Genomic DNA, 7,500 nt, shown 5'->3' with positions numbered 1-7,500 from the left:
TTGCAGGCGTGAGAGTTTAATAATAGCGGGCCGGCTCATCGAGCGTGCGTGCCCGGGAAAAGGGCCTCCTTGCAGGCGTGAGAGTTTAATAATAGCGGGCCGGCTCTGCGAGCGTGCGTGCCCGGGAAAAGGGCCTCTTGGCCGGCCTGAGCGTTTAATAATAGCGGGCCGGCTCATCGAGCGTGCGTGCCCGGGAAAAGGGCCTCTTGGCCGGCCTGAGCGTTTAATAATAGCGGGCCGGCCCCGCGAGCGTGCGTGCCCGGGAAAAAGGCCTCCTTGCAGGCGTGAGAGTTTAATAATAGCGGGCCGGCTCATCGAGCGTGCGTGCCCGGGAAAAGGGCCTCCTTGCAGGCGTGAGAGTTTAATAATAGCGGGCCGGCTCGGCGAGCGTGCGTGCCCGGGAAAAGGGCCTCTTGGCCGGCGTGAGAGTTTAATAATAGCGGGCCGGCCCCGCGAGCGTGCGTGCCCGGGAAAAAGGCCTCCTTGCAGGGGTGAGAGTTTAATAATAGCGGGCCGGCCCGGCGAGCGTGCGTGCCCGGGAAAAAGGCCTCCTTGCAGGCGTGAGCGTTTAATAATAGCGGACCGGCTCTGCGAGCGTGCGTGCCCGGGAAAAGGGCCTCTTGGCCGGCCTGAGCGTTTAATAATAGCGGGCCGGCTCATCGAGCGTGCGTGCCCGGGAAAAGGGCCTCTTGGCCGGCGTGAGAGTTTAATAATAGCGGGCCGGCCCGGCGAGCGTGCGTGCCCGGGAAAAAGGCCTCCTTGCAGGCGTGAGAGTTTAATAATAGCGGGCCGGCTCCGCGAGCGTGCGTGGCCGGGAAAAAGGCCTCTTGGCCGGCGTGAGAGTTTAATAATAGCGGGCCGGCTCGGCGAGCGTGCGTGCCCGGGAAAAGGGCCTCTTGGCCGGCGTGAGAGTTTAATAATAGCGGGCCGGCTCATCGAGCGTGCGTGCCCGGGAAAAGGGCCTCTTGGCCGGCCTGAGCGTTTAATAATAGCGGGCCGGCCCCGCGAGCGTGCGTGCCCGGGAAAAAGGCCTCCTTGCAGGCGTGAGAGTTTAATAATAGCGGGCCGGCTCATCGAGCGTGCGTGCCCGGGAAAAGGGCCTCCTTGCAGGCGTGAGAGTTTAATAATAGCGGGCCGGCCCGGCGAGCGTGCGTGCCCGGGAAAAGGGCCTCTTGGCCGGCGTGAGAGTTTAATAATAGCGGGCCGGCCCGGCGAGCGTGCGTGCCCGGGAAAAAGGCCTCCTTGCAGGCGTGAGCGTTTAATAATAGCGGGCCGGCTCATCGAGCGTGCGTGCCCGGGAAAAGGGCCTCTTGGCCGGCGTGAGAGTTTAATAATAGCGGGCCGGCTCATCGAGCGTGCGTGCCCGGGAAAAAGGCCTCTTGGCCGGCTTGGGGGATTTGAAAAAAAAATCCCCCATTCATTTTCAACGGGAGGGGTCGGCGGTACCGCTTGGTGTCCGCCAGACGGCGGTGTGGTAGGCAAATGGCGGGCCTGCACGGCGAGCGTGCGTGCCCGGGAAAAAGGCCTCCTGGCCGGCGTGTGGTAGGCAAATGGCGGGCCTGCACGGCGAGCGTGCGTGCCCGGGAAAAAGGCCTCCTGGCCGGCGTGAGAGTTTAATAATAGCGGGCCGGCTCTGCGAGCGTGCGTGCCCGGGAAAAAGGCCTCCTTGCAGGCGTGAGAGTTTAATAATAGCGGGCCGGCTCGGCGAGCGTGCGTGCCCGGGAAAAAGGCCTCCTTGCAGGCGTAAGAGTTTAATAATAGCGGGCCGGCTCATCGAGCGTGCGTGCCCGGGAAAAAGGCCTCTTGGCCGGCGTGAGAGTTTAATAATAGCGGGCCGGCCCGGCGAGCGTGCGTGCCCGGGAAAAAGGCCTCCTTGCAGGCGTGAGTGTTTAATAATAGCGGGCCGGCTCATCGAGCGTGCGTGCCCGGGAAAAGGGCCTCTTGGCCGGCGTGAGAGTTTAATAATAGCGGGCCGGCTCATCGAGCGTGCGTGCCCGGGAAAAAGGCCTCTTGGCCGGCTTGGGGGATTGTAAAAAAAAATCCCCCATTCATTTTCAACGGGAGGGGTCGGCGGTACCGCGTGGTGTCCGCCAGACGGCGGTGTGGTAGGCAAATGGCGGGCCTGCACGGCGAGCGTGCGTGCCCGGGAAAAATGCCTCCTGGCCGGCGTGAGAGTTTAATAATAGCGGGCCGGCTCGGCGAGCGTGCGTGCCCGGGAAAAAGGCCTCCTTGCAGGCGTAAGAGTTTAATAATAGCGGGCCGGCTCATCGAGCGTGCGTGCCCGGGAAAAAGGCCTCTTGGCCGGCTTGGGGGATTGAAAAAAAATCCCCCATTCATTTTCAACGGGAGGGGTCGGCGGTACCGCTTGGTGTCCGCCAGACGGCGGTGTGGTAGGCAAATGGCGGGCCTGCACGGCGAGCGTGCGTGCCCGGGAAAAATGCCTCCTGGCCGGCGTGAGAGTTTAATAATAGCGGGCCGGCTCGGCGAGCGTGCGTGCCCGGGAAAAGGGCCTCTTGGCCGGCGTGAGAGTTTAATAATAGCGGGCCGGCTCAGCGAGCGTGCGTGCCCGGGAAAAAGGCCTCCTTGCAGGCGTGAGAGTTTAATAATAGCGGGCCGGCTCATCGAGCGTGCGTGCCCGGGAAAAAGGCCTCCTTGCAGGCGTGAGAGTTTAATAATAGCGGGCCGGCCCGGCGAGCGTGCGTGCCCGGGAAAAAGGCCTCCTTGCAGGCGTGAGAGTTTAATAATAGCGGGCCGGCCCGGCGAGCGTGCGTGCCCGGGAAAAAGGCCTCCTTGCAGGCGTGAGAGTTTAATAATAGCGGGCCGGCTCCGCGAGCGTGCGTGGCCGGGAAAAAGGCCTCTTGGCCGGCGTGAGAGTTTAATAATAGCGGGCCGGCTCATCGAGCGTGCGTGCCCGGGAAAAGGGCCTCTTGGCCGGCGTGAGAGTTTAATAATAGCGGGCCGGCTCATCGAGCGTGCGTGCCCGGGAAAAGGGCCTCTTGGCCGGCGTGAGAGTTTAATAATAGCGGGCCGGCCCGGCGAGCGTGCGTGCCCGGGAAAAAGGCCTCCTTGCAGGCGTGAGAGTTTAATAATAGCGGGCCGGCCCGGCGAGCGTGCGTGCCCGGGAAAAAGGCCTCCTTGCAGGCGTGAGAGTTTAATAATAGCGGGCCGGCTCCGCGAGCGTGCGTGGCCGGGAAAAAGGCCTCTTGGCCGGCGTGAGAGTTTAATAATAGCGGGCCGGCTCATCGAGCGTGCGTGCCCGGGAAAAGGGCCTCTTGGCCGGCGTGAGAGTTTAATAATAGCGGGCCGGCTCATCGAGCGTGCGTGCCCGGGAAAAGGGCCTCTTGGCCGGCGTGAGAGTTTAATAATAGCGGGCCGGCCCGGCGAGCGTGCGTGCCCGGGAAAAAGGCCTCCTTGCAGGCGTGAGAGTTTAATAATAGCGGGCCGGCCCGGCGAGCGTGCGTGCCCGGGAAAAAGGCCTCCTTGCAGGCGTGAGAGTTTAATAATAGCGGGCCGGCCCGGCGAGCGTGCGTGCCCGGGAAAAAGGCCTCCTTGCAGGCGTGAGAGTTTAATAATAGCGGGCCGGCCCGGCGAGCGTGCGTGCCCGGGAAAAAGGCCTCCTTGCAGGCGTGAGAGTTTAATAATAGCGGGCCGGCTCCGCGAGCGTGCGTGCCCGGGAAAAAGGCCTCCTTGCAGGCGTGAGAGTTCAATAATAGCGGGCCGGCCCGGCGAGCGTGCGTGCCCGGGAAAAAGGCCTCCTTGCAGGCGTGAGAGTTTAATAATAGCGGGCCGGCCCGGCGAGCGTGCGTGCCCGGGAAAAAGGCCTCTTGGCCGGCGTGAGAGTTTAATAATAGCGGGCCGGCCCCGCGAGCGTGCGTGCCCGGGAAAAAGGCCTCCTTGCAGGGGTGAGAGTTTAATAATAGCGGGCCGGCCCGGCGAGCGTGCGTGCCCGGGAAAAAGGCCTCTTGGCCGGCGTGGGAGATTGAAAAAATTCCCCCATTCATTTTCAATGGCGGGGGTACCAGGGGTAGAGCTGGGGGTACCAGGGGTAAAGAGCGGGCCGGCCCGGCGTGCGAGTTTGGCCGGAAAAGAGGCCTCTTGGTCGGATTGGGAGATTGAAAAAATTCCCCCATTCATTTTCAATGGCGGGGGTACCAGGGGTAGAGCTGGGGGTACCAGGGGTAAAGAGCGGGCCGGCCCGGCGTGCGAGTTTGGCCGGAAAAGAGGCCTCTTGGTCGGATTGGGAGATTGAAAAAATTCCCCCATTCATTTTCAATGGCGGGGGTACCAGGGGTAGAGCTGGGGGTACCAGGGGTAAAGAGCGGGCCGGCCCGGCGTGCGAGTTTGGCCGGAAAAGAGGCCTCTTGGTCGGATTGGGAGATTGAAAAAATTCCCCCATTCATTTTCAATGGCGGGGGTACCAGGGGTAGAGCTGGGGGTACCAGGGGTAAAGAGCGGGCCGGCCCGGCGTGCGAGTGTGGCCGGGAAAGAGCCCTCCTGGCCGGCCTGGGAGATTGAAAAAAATTCCCCCATTCATTTTCAATGGCGGGGGTACCAGGGGTAAAGAGCGGGCCGGCCCAGCGTGCGAGTTTGGCCGGGAAAGGGGCCTCCTGGCCGGCCTGGGGGATTAAAAAAATTCCCCCATTCATTTTCAATGGCGGGGGTACCAGGGGTAGCAGTACCGATTTTGGTCGTTAGGGGCGCTGTAGTAGGTAAACCAGATATGCGGAGTTAGGGGGTCAAGAAGGCGAAAGGCTTAGAAAGTGACCGTTCACCAAAATACTTTCCGAAACGTATATAGGGGGGCATGTGTCGGACGAGTCACCATGCTTTCTCGATGCTGGAGGTACCAGGGGCACAAAGTTGGCCGGGAAAGATGCCTCTTAGGCGGATTGAAAGCATGAGAAAATGCCCCCCATTCATTTTCAATGGCGGAGAGCGGGCCGGCCCCGCAGCCGAGTGTGGCCGGCGGAGAGGCGTCTCGGTCGGATGAATGAAGCGTGGAGCCGGCCTCTGACGGCGGAGCTCCGCACTTTCGAATATTTTCTATCTCCCCCTCCGGGCGGTCGACGGCAGTTGGGAAGGCCGCCCGAGAGGCGCCCGGGGCGGATACCTCGGGCGAAAAGCCGGCCTCTGACGGCGGAGCTCCGCACTTTCGAATATTTTCTATTTCCCCCTCCGGGCGGTCGACGGCAGTTGGGAAGGCCGCCCGAGAGGCGCCCGGGGCGGATACCTCGGGCGAAAAGCCGGCCTCTGACGGCGGAGCTCCGCACTTTCGAATATTTTCTATCTCCCCCTCCGGGCGGCCGACGGCAGTTGGGAAGGCCGCCCGAGAGGCGCCCGGGGCGGATACCTCGGGCGAAAAGCCGGCCTCTGACGGCGGAGCTCCGCACTTTCGAATATTTTCTATTTCCCCCTCCGGGCGGCCGACGGCAGTTGGGAAGGCCGCCCGAGAGGCGCCCGGGGCGGATACCTCGGGCGAAAAGCCGGCCTCTGACGGCGGAGCTCCGCACTTTCGAATATTTTCTATTTCCCCCTCCGGGCGGCCGACGGCAGTTGGGAAGGCCGCCCGAGAGGCGCCCGGGGCGGATACCTCGGGCGAAAAGCCGGCCTCTGACGGCGGAGCTCCGCACTTTCGAATATTTTCTATCTCCCCCTCCGGGCGGCCGACGGCAGTTGGGAAGGCCGCCCGAGAGGCGCCCGGGGCGGATACCTCGGGCGAAAAGCCGGCCTCTGACGGCGGAGCTCCGCACTTTCGAATATTTTCTATTTCCCCCTCCGGGCGGCCGACGGCAGTTGGGAAGGCCGCCCGAGAGGCGCCCGGGGCGGATACCTCGGGCGAAAAGCCGGCCTCTGACGGCGGAGCTCCGCACTTTCGAATATTTTCTATTTCCCCCTCCGGGCGGCCGACGGCAGTTGGGAAGGCCGCCCGAGAGGCGCCCGGGGCGGATACCTCGGGCGAAAAGCCGGCCTCTGACGGCGGAGCTCCGCACTTTCGAATATTTTCTATTTCCCCCTCCGGGCGGCCGACGGCAGTTGGGAAGGCCGCCCGAGAGGCGCCCGGGGCGGATACCTCGGGCGAAAAGCCGGCCTCTGACGGCGGAGCTCCGCACTTTCGAATATTTTCTATTTCCCCCTCCGGGCGGCCGACGGCAGTTGGGAAGGCCGCCCGAGAGGCGCCCGGGGCGGATACCTCGGGCGAAAAGCCGGCCTCTGACGGCGGAGCTCCGCACTTTCGAATATTTTCTATTTCCCCCTCCGGGCGGCCGACGGCAGTTGGGAAGGCCGCCCGAGAGGCGCCCCGGGACGGATACCTCGGGCGAAAAGCCGGCCTCTGACGGCGGAGCTCCGCACTTTCGAATATTTTCAATTTCCCCCTCCGGGCGGCCGACGGCAGTTGGGAAGGTCGCCCGAGAGGCGCCCCGGGGCGGATACCCCGGGCGAAAAGCCGGCCTCTGACGGCGGAGCTCCGCACTTTCGAATATTTTCTATTTCCCCCTCCGGGCGGCTGACGGCAGGTGGGAAGGCCGCCCATTCATTTTCAATGGCGGAGGTACCAGGGGTGCCGCTGAGGGTACCAGGGGTGCCGCTGAGGGTACCAGGGGTGCAGCTGAGGGTACCAGGGGTGCCGCTGAGGGTACCAGGGGTGCCGCTGAGGGTACCAGGGGTACGGCTGAGGGTACCAGGGGTGCCGCTGAGGGTACCAGGGGTGCCGCTGAGGGTACCAGGGGTGCCGCTGAGGGTACCAGGGGTGCCGCTGAGGGTACCAGGGGTTCGGCTGAGGGTACCAGGGGTACGGCTGAGGGTACCAGGGGTGCCGCTGAGGGTACCAGGGGTGCCGCTGAGGGTACCAGGGGTGCGGCTGAGGGTACCAGGGGTAAGGCTGAGGGTACCAGGGGTGCCGCTGAGGGTACCAGGGGTGCGGCTGAGGGTACCAGGGGTAAGGCTGAGGGTACCAGGGGTAAGGCTGAGGGTACCAGGGGTAAGGCTGAGGGTACCAGGGGTACGGCTGGAGGTACCAGGGGTAAGGCTGGAGGTACCAGGGGTAAGGCTGGAGGTACCAGGGGTAAGGCTGGAGGTACCAGGGGTAAGGCTGGAGGTACCAGGGGTTAGGCTGGAGGTACCAGGGGTAAGGCTGGGGGTACCAGGGGTAAGGCTGAGGGTACCAGGGGCGAAGCTGGCTGGGGGTACCAGGGGTTGGGCTGAGGGTACCAGGGGTTGGGCTGAGGGTACCAGGGGTAAGGCTGAGGGTACCAGGGGCGAAGCTGGCTGGGGGTACCAGGGGTGTTGCTGAGGGTACCAGGGGTGCCGCTGAGGGTACCAGGGGTTAGGCTGGGGGTACCAGGGGTTGAGCTGAGGGTACCAGGGGTAAGGCTGAGGGTACCAGGGGTGTTGCTGGGGGTACCAGGGGTCGCCATTCATTTTCAATGGGGGAGGTACCAGGGGTAGGGCTGGGGGTACCAGGGGTAAAGAGCGGACCGGCTCGCCGGCCGAGCGTGGCCG

Source organism: Hippocampus guttulatus, unplaced genomic scaffold (assembly GCF_054856545.1).
Source record: "Hippocampus guttulatus isolate MCC_2025c unplaced genomic scaffold, RoL_Hgut_1.0 HiC_scaffold_29, whole genome shotgun sequence".
Lineage (NCBI taxonomy): Eukaryota > Metazoa > Chordata > Actinopteri > Syngnathiformes > Syngnathidae > Hippocampus > Hippocampus guttulatus.
Note: the sequence above shows the minus strand (reverse complement) of the source record.